The following is a 24,383-nucleotide window of genomic DNA, read 5'->3' as shown; positions in this document are numbered from 1 at the left end:
CAAAGTCCTTTGCCATGTAAGGTAACACATTCACAGGATCCAGGATATGGGCATTCTTGGGGAGCCATTATTCTGTCTACCACACCCCTGAGGCCATGGTCAGTGTCACACTGAAGAAGAGTGGCAGCCTCAGAGCATAGGCGAGGACCCACACTAGAGCTAGTAGAGACCTTGGCTGAATGTGGAATTTAGGAGCAGGTAAAAGCAGAGGAACAGGCTGAAGCCTGGACCAGTTTTGGAGCTGGGAGACCAACTCCCTTTCTGCAAATACACTGGAAGAATGTGATTCTTGGTAACAAAGGCAGAAAAAGAAAAAGTCAGGGTTACAGGGGCTGTCCTGACAGCACTCAGGTTACAGCTCTTTTCCAGTTTGGGGGTTAAGAATTTGAGACAGTTTTGGGGCACCTGGGTGGCACAGCGGTTAAGCGTCTGCCTTCAGCTCAGGGCGTGATCCTGGCGTTGTGGGATCGAGCCCCACATCAGGCTCCTCCGCTATGAGCCTGCTTCTTCCTCTCCCACTCCCCCTGCTTGTGTTCCCTCTCTCGCTGGCTGTCTCTGTCGAATAAATAAATAATCTTTAAAAAAAAAAAAAAGAATTTGAGACAGTTTTTAAGGTGTAGTGCCTGGTTTATAGCAGGTGTGCAATTCAATAAGAGCCATCTGTTATTAATACCAGATGGAGAGGGGTCAGGGGGCTTCCAGAGCCCCAGGTGCCTGGGGAGGCAGGTCTACATCTCTGACCTGGAGGAAACAGGAAGAAGACCTATCAGAAGGGAATAAGGTATGAGGCAGGTGTGCAGAGGTAGAGTTTCAAATGCTCTTTATCTTAACTTCTTCCCACACAAGCTAGGAGGAAGCATCTGGCCAGTTCTTTAATGAAACTTGGAACTCACTACTATAGTCAAGTTGGAAATATTTTTGTGGTTTTTCTGTGGGGGAAGAAAGTAATAAATCTCTCTGTTGTTGAAGGAATACCTTTCAGTGGTGTAGTTCTGAGAGGGATGTATTATTCTTAAAGCATACGTGCTTGAAAGTTTCTTAGAGTCAGGCCATCGGGAAGCTTCACATGGAGCCCGAAGAGCAAGAACGAAGTATGAGTTGGCGGTCACAAGCTCTACAGAAGATAGTCACAGAGAATACAGATTTAAGAAACAGCCATTCCTGTTAGAACATCTAGGTTTTCAGGTTGAGTATTACCTCTGTAGAGCTCATCTGTATCTCCCCATGGATTTCCTATGGAGCCCCTCTTCCGCACGGGAGTGTCCATAATCAGTGCCTGTTCTGATAAGTTGGGTGTGGTAGCAGAAGAGGATGAGATCGGGGGCGCCTGCCTGGCTTGGTCCGAGGGGCATGCAACTCTTGATCTCAGGGTTGTGAGTTTGAGCCCTGTGTTGGGTGTAGAGATTACACTAAAAATAAATATACTTAAAAAAAAAAAGAAGAAGAAGAGGACAAGATCTTGTTTTTGAGGAGACTGCTCATTCGGCATAAATGTGTTGAGCCCTTGCTTTATACCTGCCACTGTGCTAAGTTGAGGGGATATAGTCGTGACCAAAAGAGACAAAAAATACATATGTGTCAGGTTGTGATAAGGAAAAACAAGGCAGAATGAAGGGGTTGCTAGTGGTAGCGGATGTGTGTTATTTTAAGTAGGTGGTAGGGAAGGCCTCTCTGATAATGGGGACTTGCGCAGAGACCTCAAAGAAGTGAAGGTGGCAAAGGGTCAAGTCATATAGGCATCGGAAGGGTGGTCCAGATGGAGGGAACATGTATGAAACAATGTGAGAATAGCTCAGTTTCTCGTGGGCATTACGTACAGTGTTGGCTCAGGTAACAAAATTCGTCCCACTCCCTCTGCATAGCCCTCACCCACAACAGCAGCTCCCAGCAGCTCCTTTGTGTCACTTGTCCCAATCTTCAGCCACAGTTGCATCCTGTCCAAACGGGGACAATCAGAGTCCAAGACAGATGCTGCGGTGGCAAACTGCACAAAGTGATGTGAGCTGGAGCAGGGCATTAACAAGGGGAAATCAGCAGTACCCTGCCTGCCTATGCCAGCTGACCTGGAGTCTCAAGTAGAGGAGGCTTCAATTAGAAGGCCTGGCGGCAGGCAGAAGCCCAAAGCCAGTGTGGGGTCTTCTTCATGACTGAGAGAGGGTTTATCAGTCTGTCCTTGAGTCAAAGACTCCTCCCAAGGCTATGCGTAGGCAGTCTCCCTCTTTACTGAGGTAAGCCAACCCAACGTAGCTACTCTGCCTGAATCTCCTGAGTACAGATATATAGATTAGGTGCAAAGGAACAGCACATAGTAAACAGAAATACTTGTACTGAGGGGTGCCTGCGTGGCTCAGTCGTTAAGCGTCTGCCTTAGGTTCAGGGTGTGATCCTGGCGTTCTGGGAACGAGCCCCACATCGGGCTCCTCCACTGGGAGCCTACTTCTTCCTCTCCCACTCCCCCTGTTTGTGTTCCCTCTCTCACTGGCTGTCTCTCTCTCTCTGTCAAATAAATAAATAAAAATCTAAAAAAAAAAAAAAAAGAAATACTTATGCTGAGACTGCTTTTGCATGAAGCAACATTCCCCCTGTGCTCTCCATGCCTACGTGCCTGATAAGTAAAGTGGATTTGTCAAAACTCTTCAGCTTTTTTAAGGTGTTACCTTCTCAAGAAGCCTGCGTGTTTCTATGTTGACAATGTAAATTCAAGTAGGTGTTAGGTAGTTAAAAAAAAAAAAAAAAGCCAGTTTTCAGATGAGGAAGCAATGCCCTTCTAATATCCTGAATATCCAGGGGGGATGGAGCAAGTCAGGCTCCGACAAGCCTCTTGTTCCAAGCTTTGCCATCTCCTGGACTGCAGCCTCTCCACAGCTTACCCCGAGTTGGCTGAGCAGTTTTCTTCATGAGTAAAATGCAAATAGTAATGTTCTCCAAGCCAGGGCATTTCTTTCTCCTGGGGAGCTTGTGAATTTCCAACGCGGTTCTCTGCTGAGCTGAGATTTCATGAAATAAACTGTAAAGAATCCTACTGTAATATCTTGCACCAAATACTAAATGCCTAACCAATATCAATAGTTCCTAAATAAACTATTTTTTATTTAATGGCTAATAAAGGTTATGTCAAAAGCAAAGTCCTTGCTGGTTAGAGATGCATGCTGCAGTATTAATGACACTGTGTCTGGGACTTGCTTTTAAAAATTCCTGTTTAAAAAAAAAAAAGAAAAATGTGCATACTTGTGGGGATATAGGAGTGGAGTGGGGTGACAGATGAAGCAAGACTGGCACATACGGAGATTGTTCAAGCTGGGTGGTGGGGACGTGGGGGTTTATTATTCCATTCTCTCTCACTTTGTGTGTGTTTGAAAATTTTCATGATTAAAAAGTTAAAAGAGGGGGCGCTTGGGTGCTCAGTTGGGCATCTACCTTTGGCTCAGGTCATGATCCCGGAGTCTTGGGATTGAGCCCCACTTCAGGCTCCCTGCTCAGTGGGGAGTCTGCTTCTCCCTCTCCCTCTGCCCCTCCCCCCTCCCGCTCATGCACAGGCACCCTCTCTCTCTCAAATAAAATCTTTGAAAAAAAGTTAAAAGAGAAAGAAAAAAAAAAGATGTCAGCGTCTGACCCACTGTTTTCCCTCTTGACTCTGTTGTATGTAATATCAGCAGGGGTCCTAATGTGGAGAATTTGATTATGGGAGTTTTCACAGTATGACTTCAACAAAGCGAAAAATTTGACGGATTATTTCTGGAGAGTGAAGCAGTCAGGGTTTCCAAGAAAAGTGATGTTGAAATGCATCACGAAGATTCTCTGCTCAGTGACGTAGCCTGCAGGGGTTCCCGTCAAACATTCTGGGAAATAGTTGAAGGGGACGGTGTGGCCCATGCAGCTCAACGCTTACTTGTGCAATGTAGGAAAGATCTACACACTCCCTCAAGTTTCAGTTAGTCCCTCAGTGGGACTTACTTGCACACAATACCAGGGCTATGGCTGGGACTGTGTGGTAGTGGCAGGTCAGTCCTGCATCCTGGCTCTCTGGACGTGGCATTCTCAGAACCTCGGTGTCTTCCAGGGGTTATGATGTTGAGGGAGGTGTGCGGTGTAACAGGCAGTTTGCAGCCACTCTCCAGCATTCCCACAGACGCTCCCACTAAGCCCAGAAAGGAGGTCTGGAATGCAACACAGGAAGTTGTCTCCTCTCATCCCGTCACTGGGCCTGTAGGGTGGGGTGGAAATCGGCCTTTGGGCAACCACACCCAGCTCCCTACCCACTCTAGCCAGAGACTTTACATTCTCAACAGCTGCTGTCTGTGTTTGGCTTTCAACTTGGCTGCCTTGACCCAGCTCCCAGAGACCAGTTTGCAGGGGACAACTGTGACACTGGCGTTCCAATCATATCTGACCTGCATCCCCTCCCTGCCACTCTCCTGCCACACACATTGTCTGCCTTCATTTCATTTCTAGGGTTTATCACAGGAGGTGTATCTTTGATTTGTCCCACGGTTTTGTTGTGGAGTTTCTTAAGACTTGTTGCAAAGGTCATCACTTAAAATGTGGGAGGAATTGATACATTTTTTTTTTTTTTTAGTAGCCCTCAGTGGAGTAAAGAATAAGCTAATGGAGATACATTCATCTTCTATTACTTGCACCACTCTGTGGGATAAGACTGAAATAAGTGGTGCTTTAGGAAGTACCTTGGCCCTTCCGTGTCATAATTAATTTTACAAATCAAGATAAGGCATGGGCTACGAACCTGGTGGTACTGCCTTTTTAAGGGCTCATCACCCCTTAAAATCATTCGAACCTTTCCCCATAGCAATAGCAGTTCTAGAAACTTCTACAAAGGAAATAATTCAAAAGAAGAAGAGAGGAAATCTTCCTATGTACTTAGAGGTTTACGGAGTAATCACATCTAATGGTGAAAACTGGAAACAACTTGGTGCACAGCAGCAGGAGAATGGTTAAACAAATTGTGGTATATTAATGCAAAACCATGCAGCCAGAAAAAATGAAAATTAGGAAGCCTATACAAGGACGATGAAAAGTGTTTAAGTGATGTTAAACAAGAAAGTAGAACACAGGAATTATACGAACCTTACATCGTAAGTTTCTCTATCTGAATGAAGACTGGAAAAAAAATTGGGAGTAGAGAAAGTGGTGGAAAAATGAATTATGTTTTTCTTTTTAAATACCTTTAGTGTTGTAGACTTGTTTGGGGAACGAATAATCCTTTAAAAAAAACACCCAAGCTCTCTCACTTGTTGTGGTTGTCTTCTGCTTTAGGCAATAACTGAGAAAACATTCAGAACATAGAAGAAGTCATATAGAAGAAGTACCAAGCCTTGAACTCAGACTGTGACTTATTGATAATGAGAGAAGTCAGGTAAGGGGATCTGAAGATAACAGATATAGAACATAGGTCCAAGAAGGCAGTTTGGGAAAAAGGATTTGCATAGTTGAATTTTTATGAGAAGGAACAAACTCACATTGATTCATTAATCTATACTGAAGCTGACATACCTATAAACAAGAGAGAGAAAGCACACCAAAGAGTGTTAGTCTTTGTCTATCTCATTAGTCTTTCTCTTTATCTCTCTGGAATGCATGCTGTCTCTAAAACATTAACGGTTTTTTTCTTTTTAATTGATCCTTTCCCTGGGGGGAGCTGAGCAACTCACCTGGAGGAGTGATTCAAATCACTCCTGATTTTAAATATTAATCCTTGGGCAACATAATTAATCATAGTGTACCAGCACTTGGAAGCACTCAAACGAACAGCCTTTACACACAGGAGACACATCCACCCCAACCTGCTCTTCCATCATAATCTTGCCCCAAACTTGTATGGGTGGCTTGGGGCAAAACCTGGTCCCTGGCTGCCAATGTCATGTATTTAAAGTGAAGCAGGCTGACAGTCTGCAGCCTGAGAAGGTTTTTGGAGAAGAGCCTATATGTCAGAGTTAATTACAGCCTGGTTTAAACCTTAGGTTGTGGATAGACCGTGAAAAAGGCAGATTGATGACTACTTTGTGGTTAGATGACCCCAGATACTCAGATATTTCAAGAGAGAAAAAGAAAACCCTTAGAATCATCTCCAGAGTACAGACACTGTGGTAGGTCCAGTGCAAATTACAAGCTTTGGGTTAGACATGGCTCCTGCCCACAACTCAGAAGAGTGTATTAGAGGGACAGAATAGAAATACAGATAGAAGTCAAGTTGATAAATATACCTCACAGAACAAGATACAAGTAGCTCAAAGTGATCAGCTTTGAGTTAGGAAACCTGGGTTTAAATCCCAGCTAGGCTCTCTGATCAACTGTGTCATCTTGGACAAGTATCCAAGACTTAATTTCATTTTTTCTTTTTCTTTTTCTTTCTTTCTTTTTTTTTTTTTTTTAGAGAGAGAGAGCACACACATGCACGAGCAAGTGTGAGCAGGGTGGTGGGGCAGAAGGAGAGGAGACAGAGAATACCAAGCAGGCTCCAGGCTCAGCAAGGAACCTGATGTGGACTTCCATCCCACGACTGACAGATTACAACCTGAGCCAAAATCAAGAGTCGGACGCTTAACTGACTCAGCTACTCAGGCGCCCTGGCTTAATTTCATTTTCAAAATGGGAATGAACAATGCCTACCTCAAAGATATTAAATAAGACAATGCATTTGAGAATCTGTTGAATACATAATGTGGACTGCATAAAGCAGTGGTTCTCAAAGTTGGTGGCACATTGGAATCATTCAGAGGCTTAAAAAAAATACTGATGCCTGAATCACACTCCTAGAGATTCTGAATTAACTGGTATCATATGTGGACTTTGCAGTGAAATATTTATAAGTGTAGAGGAGAAAGCAACAAATCCACAATTATAATGAAAGGTTTTAATACCCTTGTCTCAATAGTTGATAGAACAAGTAGACAGAAAACCAGTAAGGATATGAGAGACTTGAACAATACTATCAACCAATTTGACTTACTTGACATTTTAAGAACATTCCACTTAACAACATTAGAATACACATTCTTTTCAAGTGCACACAGAAAATTTTCCAGGATACCGTATTCTAGGCTTTAAGATAAGCCTTAAGAAATTTAAAAATATTCAAATGAGAAAAAGTGTGTTCTTTGACCACACTGGAATTTATCTAGACAGTAATAACAGAAAGATATCTGGGAAATATCCAAATATTTGGGAACAAATTTACACAATTCTAAGTAATCCATGGGTCAAAGAAGAAATCAAAAGGGAAATTAGGAGATATTTGGAACTAAATGGAAACAACATGTCAAAATTTGTAAGATCCAACCAAGACATATATTTACAGGGAAATTTAACACACTAAACACTTACATTAGAAAAGAAGGAAGGTCTCAAACTAATGATTTAGATTCCATCTTAAGCAACTAGAAAAAGAACAAATTAAACCTAAACTAAGCAGAAAAACGTAAATAATAGGTATGAAGAAGTCAGAGAAACAGAAAACAAAAACAATAGCATAAAATCAATGAAACTGAAAGCGGTTTCTTTGGGAAGATCAATCAAGTTGATAGAGCTGTGGCCAGATTCATTAGGAAAAGCAGAACGGATATAAATAACTAGTATCAGGAATGAGGTGATATCATTACAGATTCTACAGATATTAAAAGTATTACAAGAAAATATTAAGAACAACTTCATGCCAATAAATTTTATCAGCTTAGAGAAGATGGAAAAATTCTTTGGTAAATGCAAATTATTACAGCTTATTCATGAAGAAATAGATAACCTGGATAGTTCTATATCTATCAAATAAATAGAATTAGTGGTTAAAAATCTCTCCACAAAGAAAACTTCAGTCCCAGATGGTGAATACTATCAAATATTTAAGGAAGAAATAACACTGATTCTATATACAAACACTTCAAGTAAATTGAAGAGGAGGGACTATATCCCAACTCATTCTATGAGACCAGCATTACTCTGACACCAAAACCAGAAAATAACATTACAAGACAACTAGAAAACAAAATCCCTCATTAGTACAAATGCGAAAATTCTAAAGCAAATTTTAGCAAATAGAATCTAAAAACATATAAAAAGAGAGAACAGATTATAATCAAGGGGGGGGTTTACCCCAGGAATGCAAGGATGGTTTGATATTTTAAAATCAATTTAATTCACATTAACATATGAATATCTTACAGTTGCATATAATTAAAAGAAAAACCATATGAATATCTCAATAGAACCAGAATAAGGACTTGACAAAATCTAAGATCCATTTCTGATTTTTAAAAAAGCAACTCTCAGCAAAGTAGGGAACTTCTCAATTTGAGAAAGAGCATCTATGGAAAACATAAAGCTAACGTCATTTTTAATGGGAAGACTGCTTTTCCTCTAAAACCAGGAACAAAGCAGGCTTGTCCACTGTCATTATTTCTATTTAACATTGTACTGCTTCTAGCTAGTGTAATAAGACAAGAAAAAAAAAAAAAGGAATCCAGATTGGACAAAAAGAAGTAAACTGTCTTTATTATCAGATAACTATGTAGATATCAGATACCTGATATACATAACTATGTAATATCATATATCTATGTAGAAAATTCTATGGAATGTACAAAAAAGCTACTACTAAATACTAAATATCAACTGTATTTCTAAACAGTTTCAAGAAACAGTGGGAAATTGAAATTATATAAATATTAGCATTTATAAAAGCACAAAAATATCAAATACTTAGAAACAAACCTCACAAAAGAAGCATAAAACCTGCACACTGAACAAACATTGCTAGGAAGAATAAAAGAAGATCTAAATATATGGATTGGAAGAATCAATATTGCTAAGATGCCAGTTCTCCCCAAATAGATCTATGGATTCAATGCAATCTCAATCAAAATCCTACTAGGCTTTTTAAATCCAGAAATTGACAAACGCATTCTAAAATTATTTTTTTTTGGAAAAAGAATAAAGGTGGATTTCAAGGCTAATAATAAAGCTACAGAAATCAAGATAATGTAGTATTAGTATGAAGATATATCAATGGGACAGAACAGAGAATTTAGAATAGATCCATAAATATATGGCTTACTGACTTTCAAAAAAGGTGCAAAGGCAATTCAGTGGAGAAAGATCTCTTTTCAATAAATGGTTTTGCAGCTATTGGATATTCATATGCAAAAAAGTAAACATCATTCCAAACCTTGCATCACATATAAAAATTAATTCAAAGTGGATCATAGGTCTAACATTAAATCTAAATTATAAAACTTCTGGAAATATAGCACAAAATCTTTGTGACCTTAGGGTTAGGTAAAGATTTCTCAGATATATCATGAAAAGCAGAATCCATAAAAGAAAATTAACAAATTGGACTTCATTAAAATTAAGAAATTCTCTTTGAAAGGCATTGCTAAGGGAACAAAAGGATTGGGAGAAAATATTTGTCAGTTATATATCTGACAAAGGACTTATATACAAAATATATAAAGAACTCTTAAAACTCGACAATTAAGTAAACAAAAAAAATGTATTATAAAAAATGAGGAGGGGCATGGCTGGCTCAGTCAGTAGAGCATGTGACTCTTAATCTCAGGGTCGTGAGTTCAAGCCCCACACTGGGTGCGAAGCCTCATTAAAAAAAATGAGGAAAAGATTTGAAAGACTCCACCAAAGAAGAAATACGGATGAAAAATATACACATGAAAAAATTCTCAACATCAGTGGTCATTAGGGAAGTGTAAACTAATACCATAATGGAGATACAATTACATATCTATCAGAATGGCGAAAATAAAAAATACTGACCATATCAACTGTGGAAGAGGATGTGGAACACCTGGAATTCTTACACATTTCTAGTGGACAAGTAAAATGGTACAACCACTCTGAGAGAGTTTGGCAGCTTATTTTAAAGTTAAATGTATGCTTGCCACACCAACTTCTAGGCATTTACCTAGAGAAGTAAAAACTTAAATATTCATACTTGTACATTAAAGTTTATAGCAGTGTCATTCATAATTGTTTAAAACGGAGGGGCGCCTGGGTGGCACAGTGGTTAAGCATCTGCCTTCGGCTCAGGGCGTGATCCCGGCGTTCTGGGATCGAGCCCCACATCAGGCTCCTCCGCTATGAGCCTGCTTCTTCCTCTCCCACTCCCCCTGCTTGTGTCCCCTCTCTCGCTGGCTGTCTCTATCTCTGTCAAATAAATAAATAAAATCTTTTAAAAAACAAAAAAAAATTGGAAACAACCCAAATGTCCATGAGTGGTGAATGGTTAGAATGTAGTACGTCCATACGATAGAATATTACTCAGCAATAAAAAAGTCTAACTATTAAAGCATGCAACAACATGGATGAATCTCACAATAATTATGTTCCTGAAGGAAGGCAGACAAAAAAAAAAAAAAAGATAAAAGCAGGGTTCCATTTATGTAAAATTTTAGAAAATGCAAACTCATTTACAGTGGCAGAAAAGTAAGTTGTTGCAGGATGGGGGGAGGGATTACCAAGCAGCACAAGCAATTTTAGGGGAGATTAGCTTGATTGTGGTGACAGGTAAATAACATATATCAAAATTTACCCAATTACACATTTTAAGTATGTGCAGCTTATTGTATGTTATTTATACCTCAAGAAAGCTGTTTAAGAAAATGTAATCCAGGTGACTAATGTACAGCTAAGTTTGAGGACCACTAGAACACATATATAACTACCCTAAGTTCAGCCTTTGGCTTAGAAATTGGGCTACCAAGAACCCACAGGGTTTTTGGTTTTCCAGATTCCAGCCAGTTACAAATCTGAAGCCTACAGGATAGTTACAGAATAAGCATACAAATCACCAGATAGATTCATTTTCATAGTTCCAGAGCCTTTATTTTAAGCTGCAAGGAAGTACTAGATAAAAATTACTAATCTGAAATGAAATACAGCAAGAGACTCGAGCCTGTAAACTTCCAGGGCTATAAATCACCCATAGTGCAGAGACAATTTTGGAACTGGTAGTTTGATGAAATTGCTCCTCCCATCCCTCACAGACCCAGCTTCTGAACTACCCTTACTTTATTAGAGGTTGTTACTTGAACCCATTCCATTTTTGCGTCCCTTTCCTTTGACTTCATCTGCAGGGCTTCCAAGAATAGGCACTTGAATGTATTGAAAAAGTTGCTTTGTTATGCTATGCAAGACTTCCCTAAATGAGTATATTTCCTCTTTCCTCTCAATAACTCAAATAGGACAACTATAAAGGACATGAAATTGGCTGATGAGACCAGCCTGCCCATTGTGTCGTTTGTTCAGAGGCAGGGGAATGGCCTACAGTAGCCTAGTTTAATCTTGCGCATGCATATGAATCCCCTGGAGGTCCTGTCAAAATGCAGGTTTTGAGTCAGTAAGACAGGGGTGGACTCAAGATTCTGCATTTCTAATCGGCTTCTCCCTGGCAATGCCAATGCTGCTAGTCGGGTTGCAAGACAAATGACCTTTCAAAGTCCTTCCATCCCTGGTACACTGTGAGGCAATAATGATCCTAATAGGGAAGGGGTCACTCAAGTCAAAGGGAGGAACAAAGTATTAGCACTGCATTTGATGACACGCTCCCAGTTATGAAACCCCTGCATTACATAAATGTTTATACATCTGGTAAGAGCGAGGATGCATTTGTTGTGACTATCTCAGAAGGTTTTCAAAATGCTGTTGATTGAATTTTCTTATCTTTTTCTGAAAAGGATTTGCAATAGGTAGAATGGTTTTTGTACGTTATAGTTAACCAACTGAAGCCACTTTATCATCGATGCATCCAACCACCTCTTTGTGTGCTCCTCTCCCACTCCATTTATTTTTACAAGGGATATATAATATTGAGGTATGAAACTTGAATGTGTATTATACTACATAGCTGATGTTTTCAGTTCTTATGACAAATGGGCTGGTTTCTCTCTTAGATAGTGAGAGGATTACATTGCATATCCTGAATTTTCCTCTTTTTGAGGCAAAGACAGTTCTGGTAACAGCAGCAGTTGCTTCTAATGATTTAGAGTTATAGTAAAATCTGTTGGAACGAATTGCAGGACAGTGTTGAGGCCCCATCATGAATCTTCCTAAGGAAGCTGGCTGCAGCCCTTGGGTGGGTCTTTCTCGCCCACTACTTACTTTCTTCCCCCTCTGCTTTGTACATCAAACCGCATGATTTTTTTCCAAAGCAAATTCTTGATTTTTGGAAAGGAATAGAGTGGTTTAGTTGTGCCTAAAACTGACACATTTAAACAAACACATTTCAAATATATGCAAATTTGCAATTTAAACCAAGTGTCCTTGATGTGCTTAAAACCAGGCCAGTCTATATTTTCATCAAAATTCTTATTATGGGTAATTTTCCTTCTCAGTTTACCTTGCTACTTAAATAAGTTCATCGTAATTTTGAATGAAAATAGTGGAGAAAAATACATCTGTGAAAGTGAAGGGTAAATCCATACTCATGGCTCTGTATTCCTTGCCCAAGATTCCTTATTTGCTGATTACAAGAGCAATTTTCTGTCTTTCAAGTCCATTTCTGCAGAAGAATTTGAATCACCACTGGAATGAATGTGGTAACGGGAGTAGCTCTGTCAACAAGACGGGACACGAGGGAGGGGAGCAGAGGAGCGGGTCTGTCTGGACGATGGTTTTGGATGGGGTTCGGGATTTTTGTTGTTGCCAGCAAACTCAAAGTTCAAAGAGAGTAGGAAAGCATATTGATTAGCTCTGTTCTGGTCAAAGACTAGATTTATATCTGAGTTTAACTAATGTTTTACACATGGTCTCCTTTGTGTTTCAAAGATGTTGTACCCGGGTTATTTAAAGACAAGGGCCAGCTGAAAGCAATTCCTCTTCTTGTTTTCTCTCCTCCAAATCATGATCATTTAATAGGCAGTTAAATATTAAATCTCTAGGAACAAAAGGAAGTGTGACTGGCCCAAACGACCTGTGATCTCTGAAGTCCCCATTGGTGCCACAAGATCTCTGTGGCTTATTATTCTCCCCCAACGCCCCGTCCCAGAGGCCATGGACATGGGGATATCTGGAGAACCAAGCGGACCCACCTGCCTGTGCCAATTCATCTTTTCTTTCCCAGTTTGTCAAAGATATTTGGATTTCCTGATACAAATTTCAGCCCTGATCAGTTAGTTTTCATTAAAAAATTATGTTGCTCACATCATTGAGGGTATTATGCTAAGCACTTTACACACATTAAGTATTTAATTCTCATGATACCCATTCTACAGGTGAGAAACCTGAGGCTCAGGCAGGTTATACAACTTGCTCAAGTCCTCAAGGCCAGGATCTAAAATACAGACAATTTAACCCCAGAACATGTGCTCTTAACCACTGTGGTCTCCGGCTACCATCATCCGTAGATTCCTTCAGGACTTGGGAACTGAAATAGTTTGGGAAAGGGGCAGGGACATGCACTCTTTAATGAAGCTGCTTTAAAGCTTCATAGTCATCCATCCATTCAATGATAGCCTGTTCCTGCTCAACTCTTCCAGAAGCATACTTTCAATTAAAGGTCACAGTATCACCCCACAGCGGACACCTTTCCCTGGTAAGTGGCCTCCACACTAATTCTCTCCACACTGGGTAAGTCTCCTGCATCCATGTTTCTATTTTAAAACCAGTCTTCCTGGTCGGAGTGGTGAGTCCCAAACTGGGTCAACAAGATTCTTTCTATTGGAAATCTGAAACCGGGAAGGAGGGATGGAGAGTTAGTTTCCTGTGTGTCTGGAACTATTATATGCAAAGTTAGTGAAACATGCCAACTCAGGTAGGAAAGCCATTTTCTTCCACAAATGAGAGAAAGGAGAGAGGAAGGGAGTAGAGAGAGGAGGGGAGAAAGGGGAGGAGAGGAGAGAGACAGAATATAAAGAACATGAAGCAAACACATAGAGAAGCTGAGATCAGATAGGGAATTTTTCACCAGCTTTCCAGTATGTGGATCTGGTTCTTAGTGAAGCATTTCTATTTCCCTAAGAATACTCCCCTTTTACTTAAGCAGGCCTCAGTTGCTTTCCGTCCCTTGTAATCAAAATCCTGATGAATACTCATTCAAACTCCTATAAGACCCAGGGACTCTGACACTTCTGCCTCTCCCCAGAATCCAACAAAAGACTTTGCATACAATCAATGTTTTGTTCTCCATTCTTCGCCCCAGGGTACTTCAGCCCTCCCTGCTTATGTTGAATCTTGATTCAACCATCTAATCGTGTTGTCTGAATCCAGACCCTTCTCTCCTGTTCACCTTACATTCTACCATGAGATCTATCTTTCAAGACTTTGTTTTCCCTCCATGTCTTTCTTTCCAGCTCAAAAATCTTCACTGGCTCACTAGCCTCTAATTTTGCTTCATGGAACACCAGAGATGTTCCATGACAAAAACAGGTCTATGGTCAAAGACTCTTGGGAAATCCGAGTCCCCTCTCTTGACCCTGCCACATACATAAGCATATTAAAGGCTTTGAGTTCTGCTTATAAATCATCTCCACCACTAACAACAACAACAACAACAACAACAAAACAAAAACGGAAACAAAAAGAAAACCCAGCTTGAATTTGTCTGATTGAATGTTTCCTTTCTTGGTATAACACTGGCAGTGCAAGGGGAAATACCTCCAGAAGCTTTTTGGCTGTCTGCTCATGTGCCCCAGATGTGAGTTATCCGATTTGACTGGCCATTTCTCCCTCAGCTGCAGCCAGACGCACCAGCTTGCTTCCTGCGCTCTCTCTCCCCTGTGCCTCTGGCGCAGCGTCCCCTCCCCTCGGTGTGGAACGCTCCTTGTCCACCCCACCTCTGAGCTTCATCTCCACTATGGAGCTTTCTCCAATCACCCAAGTCCACATAGTGTCTATACTTTCCTCACCTCCTAAAGCGCTTGTGATCTGAACCAGAGTTAGCATTTAGTCATACACAGTCTTGGGTTTCTACCTCACTCTTTCATAATTATATGTTTATCAACTCAAGGAGACTGCAAGTTTCTGAGGGGCAGAAATCACATCTTTTCTTCTATGATATCCAGTTCGGGCCTAGCACAAAGACACTGAATGATTTGGGCTAACTCCCTGGCAGAATGACAAATGTTTTCTCTCCATCTGCTCAAGAATGGTCTAGCCTTGGCAGGTAGAGGTAGGGATGCTCAAAGCCTCATGCCAGGCTTTCTCTGAAGAACACAAGGACAACTGAACGCTTGTGAAGAGTTACTCCTGCCATGACAAGGGTCTCTTGGGTGTGGGATTTTAAAGGGATTCTTATCTGCTTGTAAGGGATGGTTGTCAGCATGCCTGAAAACAGGGGTTGTGCAAGATAACCTTGCCACAATTAAAATTCCATGCTCAGAAACAGCCTAAATGCTCGTCCACATCAAACTGGTTAAATCTATATAGCATATTCATAACACAAAATCATAAATAGCTTTAACAAATCATATTATTGAAAAATATTTAATGACTTGGGAAGATATTTAGGATATACTGATATGGGAGAAAAATTTCCAAAAAAAACATTACCCTGTTTTTATAATTTGATTAAAAAGAATACTTATGCATTCAGGGGCACCTGAGTGGCTCAGTTGTTAAGCGTCTGCCTTCAGCTCAGGTCCTGATTCCAGGGTCCTGGGATCAAGCCCCACATCAGGCTCCCTGCTCAGGGGGGAGCCTGCTTCTCCCCTGCCTGCTGCACCCCCTGCTTGTGTGTTCTTTCCCCCTCTCTCTGTGTCAAATAAATAAATAAAATCTTTTTTAAAAAAGCTATAATTTAAAAAAATAAAGAATACTTATGTACTGAAACAGCATTGGCAAGGTGAACTAACATGTTATCACTGGTTATATCTGGGTGGTGGGATCACAAGTATTGTGTTTTGTTTGTTTGTTTGTTTTTTAAAGATTTTATTTATTTATTTGACAGAGAGAGACAGCGAGCGAGAGAGGGAACACAGCAGGGAAGTGGGAGAGGAAGAAGCAGGCTCCCAGCAGAAGAGCCCGATGCAAGGCTCGAACCCAGAACGCCTGGATCACGCCCTGAGCCAAAGGCAGAGGCTTAACGCCTGCACCACCCAGGCGCCCCTGTGTTTTTTTTTTTTAACCCTTTCTTGTATTTTTCCGGTTTTCTACATTGAACGTATATGACTTCTGCAATCAGGAAAAAAAAAAATCATCCAAAATACAACTCCATGTTTTCTCTCTTTCCCAGCACTTGCCTTCATACTGAATGTTTCAAGTCAGGTCCAGAAGTCCAGAGAATCCTATTTTAACTTTGTGCCTTAATGCCTTGTTGGCTGTGGCCCACTCTCTTTTTTGTTAGGCATTGGGCTAATATAGGAATGTCTCAGAATCCATGGATAATCTAGACATTGTTCGGGGTCAGCATGTAAGTATAGAGAGATCAAATTACCTCTGCCTCTTTCCTTCCCCAGACATGTTCTGATTCCTTTTATTCCTTTCTCCCCATCTCATTCTCCTTTCCCCTGGAAATAAAATGCTGATGGATGTGGATGTTAAAACCACCTTCTGGGGGCTAAAAAGAGACCTGGAGGAGAGGCATAGGATCATGCAATATCTCCACAAGAGTATAGTTTTACCTACTACTGCCTCAGATTCCAGTCCAGCTGCTCTGCTCCTGTGCTGATCAGAATAACAACCAGGAAGAGCTAAGACTTGGAAGCAGCCTGAGTAAGCCAGAAACCCTTATGTTGGAAATAGAGAAAAGAAATGATCCAGGCAGGCAGGAAAAGAGCAAAAGCATCAAGAGCCGTGTGTGTGTGTGTGTGTGTGTGTGTGTGTGTGTGTGTGAAAGAGAGAGAGAGATGGTTGTGTAGGGGGTTGTAGGGGGTTGGGGAGGGGTGTGGGCTGAGTTTTGGGAGAGTGAAGAGGAAAAAAATGAGGCAGCTGTGAATGGAAAAAAGAGAGGTTAGTTTGTCTACTGAGAATATACTTAACCCCTTTGACTTACTCTCATGAGATTGAGTAAATATTTTAACTGACTTAAATTACATTTCTCTCCAGGAGTGCTGTTTCTTCTACTGTGTTTTTGTGCTTACTCTGAGCAACACAGGGTTCTCTATTGTACTTGGGTTACACAAACTGAATGCCTTCCTCAAGAATGGAAGATTCTATGGAGAAAAGGACCCGGGCTTACCCTATTTCAATGCCTAGTGGTCACTCTCTTAGCACCAGGTGGCCTCCATCAATGCACATATTTCCACATGATGAAAGGTGCCGCTGAGCATGCCCCTGTTTTGGAAAAGGAATCACACTATGGTTTGAGTATCTTCTGTGCATTGGGATCTTGTTATCATGTCTGGTCAAAAGACATCTTCTAGAGCTTCTGCGCACAGTCTTTTGGAAACTAAGGGATGCTTGGGGGTTGTTTAGGTATGTTTTGAGGTCAAGTCTCAAGACTGTAAAGGCTTCTGAAATTCTATTTCTCTTTAGGACAGGGAAAGCCTCCTGCTCCAGACCCTACTCTGGCCTCAAGCTTCTGGGGCAGCAACATAGCTGATACTCCAGTGTCTGTAACCAAAAGGTCTAGAGGACCTTAGAAGCCTCATTTAACTTGGTTTATCCTGAGTGCACAGGCTTCTTGCATAACACTGGCATCTTTGGAGAAAGGATATGTTGGCAGTCAGCCTCGAGGCTGCAATCCCTGAGGGAAATGAAGGAATGGCCTCCAGAAGGCCTGTGTTAACAGTGGACATGGTGGGGGCCAGACATGCAGAACTATGAACCCATCTGCATCCAATGATTGCAGAATTCTGGTGAAATGGGCCTGGAGAATGCCCGAAACATCTGACATTGCAATACCCTTTACTGAGAAGGTTCTTAGGGGAACGGGAGAAGAGAGAGGAGTTTCTCTTCCCAAGACCTCACTCGGAGGATCCCCTCTTTTTGCCTTTACTCCTCTGGTGCCTCTCTGTCAAACTGTGTGAATGGGAGGGCATAAGGCTGGGAGAGCAGCTAAAAAGCAACTACCCACGAATGGCAATTGGGTAAGTCAGTGTCACGGACCCAGGCCTGTATTTACTCTATATGTGCTGAGTAAATAAAGTCACTTTATTACCTACCATGTGAGAGATCTGATCTCTCTCTCTCTCTATCTGTAATTATAAGCATGCAGCTTGGTTGTTCATTTCAACTTGACCTGACTTTGCCCATTCATCATGTGTTGCTAGTCAGGTCCAGTTGCTCTTGCTAATTCCATTCTCTTCTTTGCTCTTGGGATAGCCATTTTTGATGGGCAAGGAAATAAGTTCCCCTCTGTTTAAATTATTTTCATTCATTCATTTAAAAAATCATTTATTTATTTATTTATTTATTTATTTATTTATTTATTTATTTATATGTAGTGTCTCCCTACCATATGCGAGGCACTATTCCGAGCATTTGGGATATATTTGTGAACAAAATAGACAAAGATTCCTGTGTGTGTGTTGGAGGGGGGGATGGATAATAAACATAACAGATGTAAATTCACAGTATGTTAGAAGGTAATAAGTGCCATGGGGACAAAAAACTCCCAAGACTGTGCAGGTTAAGGGTGATCTGGAGTGTTCGGTTATAGGTGAAAGGGCAAATTTCAGTATTAAACAGGGTGGATAGGGTGGAACTCATTGCAAAGGTAAGATATAAAGATTGAAAGAGTGAGAGAGTTCATCAGGTAGATTTCTGGGGCAAGAGCGTCAGGCTGAGGGTAGAGGCAGAGCTGGGACCCCATGTGGAAACATGCCTCATGTGTCAAGGCACAGGAACAGCAAGGAGGCTGGACTCCCAGAATAAGCAAAGGCAAGGGTATCAGGAGAGAGACAGAGAGGCAAGGGGTGGACTGGACAGATGATGCACGACCCTTCTGGCCATTGTAGAGACTTTGATTTTTACACTGGGAGAAATAGGGAGCTACTGAAGAATTATCCTAAAAGAAATGGAGGGGGTGACTACTGAAGGGTTTTGATTAGAGAAGTGCTATGATCTAAGGGATATTTTAAAGGGGTAAGGCTGGCTTCTGTGTTGAAGGAGCGAGTAGAAGCAGGTAGACTCGACAGGAGGCTACAGGAGTAATCCAGGAGACAGATGATGGTGACCTGGACTCATTTGGCAGCAATGAAGGTGATGAGATGTGGTTGGATTCGGATGCACTTCGAAGACAGAATTAATTCCTGTCAGATCTGATGTTTCTATAATAGGAAGACTGGAGTCTAGAGTGACTCAGTTTTGGGTCTGAGCACCTGGAAGAATGGAGTTGCCATCAATTGTGATGGGAAAGACTGCAGGCAGATCAAGTTTGGGGAAACAACTCATGAATTCTGTTTGGACATCCCGAGTTTGGAGAGATGGAACAGTTAGAAATATGGGTCTAGAGTTCAGAGAATAGGTCTGGGCCAGAGAAATAAATGCGGGTCATGGGTGTACTGATGGTATTTAAAAACCACATACCTGTATGAGATCAAAAGAGGTGGATGAGGAAGAGTAGAGGACTGAGGTCTGAGGCCTGGATACGTCAACATTTAGTGGTTCTATTTTTATACTGGGCAAAAGAGGCAGAACCAGAAAAAGAGACCAAGATGGTAGGAGCAGTGAGGGAGGAGGAAAACCAAGAGAGTGTGGTGTCCTTGAAGCCCAGTGAAGAAAGTGTATCAAGGAGGAGAATGTGGTCAACTCTATCAGTAATGCTATTAATCAGTAAGACGAGAACTGAGAATTGACCACTGGATTTAGTTAACATGTAAGTCATGGTAACTTGGACAAGAACAATTTCTGTGGTGGGGATATAAGCCTGATTTGGGTTGGTTTAAGAGAGAACTAGAGGAGATGAATTGGACATAGCAAGAGTAGAGGATTCTTTGAGGAGTTTGCTCTAAAGGGGAGCAAACAAATGAGACAGAGGCTGCCAAGGGAAATATGGCCATTAAAAGACCTTGTTGTTTTTTAAGATTTGGGAGAAACAATGGCATGCTTGTGTACTCATGGAAATGGTCCAGTAGAGAGTGACAGTTTGGTGTAGGAGAGAAAAGGAAAAGTTGCTGAAGTAATGTCCTTGACTAGGTGAGGCATGATGGCAGGATCTGCACAGTTCTCTTCTGGTTGCTCGTATTTTTCCATTGGAGAAAGAATCCAATTAGCAGCTGAGAGTGAGGTTGGGGTGGAAATGTTCAGGGTTTGAGAAAAGAAGATATGGAACTGTCACCTAGGAGCCGAAGTGAATGAACAGGTCAGGGAAATACAGATATGTCCACTGGGCGGCATTAAGTACCCACTGAAGTTCCACTAGCGTGGATTTAAAGCGAGATCGAGCTGCGTGGCTGTGTGTTCCTCTCTAGCCACATTCAGTTGCAGATGTGGGTAGTCAGAGTTGGGTTGCACTAGCTCTATCGTCATGCCAGGTGAGTGTGACCAAGAAAAGAGGCAAAGAATTGAAAGTGTGTAGAAGAGGGACGCCTGGGTGGCACAGCGGTTAAGCGTCTGCCTTCGGCTCAGGGCATGATCCCGGCGTTATGGGATCGAGCCCCACATCAGGCTCTTCCACTATGAGCCTGCTTCTTCCTCTCCCACTCCTCCTGCTTGTGTTCCCTCTCTTGCTGGCTGTCTCTATCTCTGTCGAATAAATAAATAAAATCTTTAAAAAAAAAAAAGAAAAGAAAGTGTGTAGAAGAAAGAGGTGGGGGGCACCTGGGTGGCACAGTCGTTAAGCGTCTGCCTTCGGCTCAGGGCTGATCCCGGCGTTCTGGGATGGAGCCCCACATCAGGCTCCTCTGCTAGGAGCCTGCTTCTTCCTCTCACACTCCCCCTGCTGTGTTCCCTCTCTCACTGGCTGTCTCTCTGTCAAATAAATAAATAAAATCTTTAAAAAAAAAAGAAAAGAAAGAGGTGGGGGCGGGGGTATAATTATAATGACTGATCAGAAATTTACACGAGGTCAGGAGGGAAGTAAGAACATCACAGGCATGGAGCACAGCAAAGGCTGGGGGGCTCAACAGATTGTGGAGGTTCTACTGGGGTCAAAGGACGGTTGGCATCAGGCAAGGAAGTGAGCTGGAAAGGCAGAAGGTTGCGATCAGTGAGTGGGCTGTGTGAAACTGAGATTAGGGAGGGGCTGTGGTTGTGGGTAATCCAAACAATCATAATCATAACTGTGGAGGGAGAATTATTGGAGGATGGGAGTTAAGGGACTGACCCACCTGGGTGTTGGAAGGGTCATCTGCGTGTGTATGGCAATCACCAATAGTTAAGATAGTGTGATGGAAATACGATCCCTGGGGGTCAGGAGAAGACAGTAGTGTTTGGGTTTTTTTTGTTTGTTTTTTAAGATTTTATTTATTTATTTGAGAGAGAGAGAGAGAGAGCAGAGCAGGAGGGAGGGGCAGAGAGAAGCAAGCTTCCCACCAAGCAGGGAGCTCAACAAGGGGCTCGATCCTGGGACCCTGGATGACTGAAGGCAGACGCTTAACCAACTGAGCAACCCAGGTGCCCCAAGACAGTAGTGTTTGTATAATCTGATGACATGAAATTCAGTGTGAGGTTTGAGGGTTATACAGAGAAGGGAAGGAGTACTAAAAGTGACAATGAGGACAACGAGGGGCACCTATCTCACCTCCAGGCCCAGGATCCAGGCTGTGAGAGAAAAATCACGCTGTGCTTGGGAAGCCTGCCAGGCAGCAGGGAACTCAGGGGACAGCCAAGTGTCCTGTAGGGAAAGAAGTAATGAGAATGATCAGACAACAGGTTGAGGACAAGGGACATTTTGCTAATCATGGATTATGAACTCTAGAGGTCATGGAGAAAGAGTTTCCAGAGTTAGGGAGGGTAGAAGAAGGCCACAGAATAGGGGAAAGACAGGGCCTCATGGGGATCAGACGCCTGGAGACAAGGTGACTTGGGAGCCAGGGAGATTGTAGAATTGACACAAACAGGGACAAAGACACAATGAGGTTAGTCCCATTGGATGCAAAGTGGACGATGGTGGCAAGACTGAGTGCGGGGTTCTGGAGGGATTTCAGGAGCTCCTGATGATGGAGGAAAGTTAGGGAAGCTCTCTGAATACAGTATGCCCCTGACCCAACCTGGCAACTACCCCCAACTTCTGTAATTTTTCACCTTCTTCAAAGGCTGCACCCAACAGTTACAACAATTCTGCCATATTGTCCACTGGTTTTGAAAAAAGTCGGATAGATTTTCCTGTCTGATTTCCAAACTTCCTGTTTCTCCAAAAGCCCTAAAAGTACTTCATCACATCCACCCCTCTCCCCATCCTAGAGTACACAGCCAGGGCTCCGCTGACACTTGTCACATGGGCTGCTGCCCCCAAACAGGTCTGAGTTCAAATAGTCATGGAACTGCCAACCTCCCAGATGGGCTTTTGGGGAAGGGCAGCGCAGCCTCGAGGTCTGTCAGTCCACCTAAAGCATGTCGTCCTTTCCCACATCTCCATATGAAGCCTCTTGTTCTCTCTGCCTGCACAATAAACTGCTTTGGCAGGAAGAGCTTCCAAATTCAGGGAAGATGGTTTTCCCTTATGTGGTCCACGTTTCAGAGAACACATCTGCTCACCATCTTGCTGAATGAGAGCGTGCTTCAGGCCCTGGCTGCCCAGGCCCCAGTTAATCACTTGGTCCTCATCTTCATTCAAGCTCCTCTTCTGGGCTTAGCTCTACTCTGGTCAAAAGCCAGACCATTCCTTTGGGCTCACTCACAGCCTGAGTTGGAGGCCCTCTAATCATCTCCAGGGTTTGCTTCTGGCCATTACCCAAGGCACTTCCAGAAGGAGGATTGGGGAAGGCAGCCCAGGATGCTAATAAAAACTTGGGTGTTCGCTGAGTTAGGAGAAAGGATGAGCTCCTGGGAAACAGGTGATGTTTTTGTTACACAACCACGACAGCTGTTTGAACACCTATTTCTCATCTTGTGGTCTTCTAGGACCCTAGAAGTCTCTGCTCTGGTATGGCCCGACGCCTTGTCTGGGGGAGCCCCACTTTCTCTCCTACCCTCATCTTAATTTACCACAATTAATCTTCCTAATATTTTAAGTATGGTAAAATGTCCATACTGGTATGAGACTAGTCAGGTTCAATAGTTACCTCTTTAGTGAATCTTTGCATTTTAGTGAGGGAGATGAGGCCCAGCAAATTCCAAAGCCAATGGACCAGGCAGTAGGGTGGAAGACAGGATGGGACAGCCGGGACTGTGGTGAGAGGCAGGGTACCTGTCAGTGCAGCCAGATCTTCAGACTGGAGGGAAAAGCTAAAAAAAATCTAGATATTTCTGTGCACTCTTCCAATTTTAAATGTTCGGTAATTAACTCAAAAAAAAAAAAAATGCCAGGAAAGCTAGACAAAATATAACTTGGGACCATGGCCCAAAGTGAGATACCAGTGACCTATACAAATATAAGCACACATGTGGTTCTTTTATGGTTGATTTTTAGTAAAAAGGCCACTTGGGCCTCCATGTGGTCCTGAAGTCACTTAGGAAGGGCTGGCCCAGGGCTGACCTGACCAGGGTGACTTGCATCCAGTCCATTTACAATCCTGCTCGACAGACAGTTTCTTCCTCTATACACTGGGGACTTGGGAGTTGGTTGCCTGGGCCTCTTAGGAGAGCCATTGAGTTCAATGAGGCTGCAATCACTCAGGTCTGCTAGGGACGGGTGAGTGTTGCAGGAACATCTTCCTCACTGTGGAAGGCAGTTAAAGACTGCGGTGGAGCTGTTTCCATTTCCGGTCAGAGAGACCATCAGAGTTGGTTATCCCACAGCAGAAGTTCAAGTCATGACCCCTGGAGTCAGATCCTTGGATTCAAACCTGTCTTGTGCTAGCCAGGTATCCGCTTCCTCCGCTGTAAAATGGAGAGTTGATAGCACCTTGTACATAGGACTCGTTGAGAGAGAGCTGGCAAAGCGCTTCCTTAGCACAGTGACTGCACTGTGCTCCCACACTGGAAGAGGAAGGTGACCACATTTTTAGAAGGATCACCTACTATGTGTTAACACAGGGAGTTATCTAGTTAAAAGTTTCTTTTTACAGCCACATTTAAAAACTGGTAGTTCAGGTCTGTTTCACTCATCATCTTCAAACCTGCTACTCTCTCTCCAAGCCATCGGGTCTCTGAATTTCCTGGGGACATTCTTTTGTGTCTGAGTCCCTTAGCCCTAGGTGGTAGAACTTCATTAACTTTTCCCCCAGTGGGGTCTCCTGCTGCCCAAGACTCTGCCTCATTGAGCTGCACCCCACGGAGGCCCAGGCCCAGCAGGCCGGTTTAGAACATCCCACTACACTCTTGGGAACCAGCCTGCTGGGAAAGCAATTCTCTTTTCTAGTGGGACTTTACCCCCTCGTTTGCACAGACTCTCAGCCTCGCCTTTCCCCTCTTTTAGATCTGCTCTGCCTCCAGCCTGCTTC

General features: G+C 42.5%; 1 long non-coding RNA gene across 8 annotated transcripts in view; it reads right to left on the bottom strand.

Annotated features, from left to right (window-relative positions):
* LOC103671545 overlaps window positions 1–21,679 on the bottom strand; it is a 52,595-nt gene extending 30,916 nt beyond the window's left edge. For 4 of the 8 annotated variants that reach the window (XR_005832823.1, XR_005832825.1, XR_005832827.1 and 1 more), the window contains exon 1: window positions 21,581–21,679. This is a non-coding gene — a long non-coding RNA (uncharacterized LOC103671545). Of the gene's footprint in view, window positions 1–975; window positions 1,115–1,197; window positions 1,387–17,134; window positions 17,230–21,580 lie in introns of all 8 variants that reach the window. The other 4 variants (XR_005832822.1, XR_005832828.1, XR_005832824.1 and 1 more) reach the window with 3 other exon arrangements.
* Between the last annotated feature and the right edge of the window lie 2,704 nt (window positions 21,680–24,383).

This window comes from Ursus maritimus, unplaced genomic scaffold, assembly GCF_017311325.1.
Source record: "Ursus maritimus isolate PB19 unplaced genomic scaffold, ASM1731132v1 scaffold_6, whole genome shotgun sequence".
Classification (NCBI taxonomy): domain Eukaryota; kingdom Metazoa; phylum Chordata; class Mammalia; order Carnivora; family Ursidae; genus Ursus; species Ursus maritimus.
Note: the sequence above shows the minus strand (reverse complement) of the source record. Positions and strands in the feature narration are given on the sequence as shown.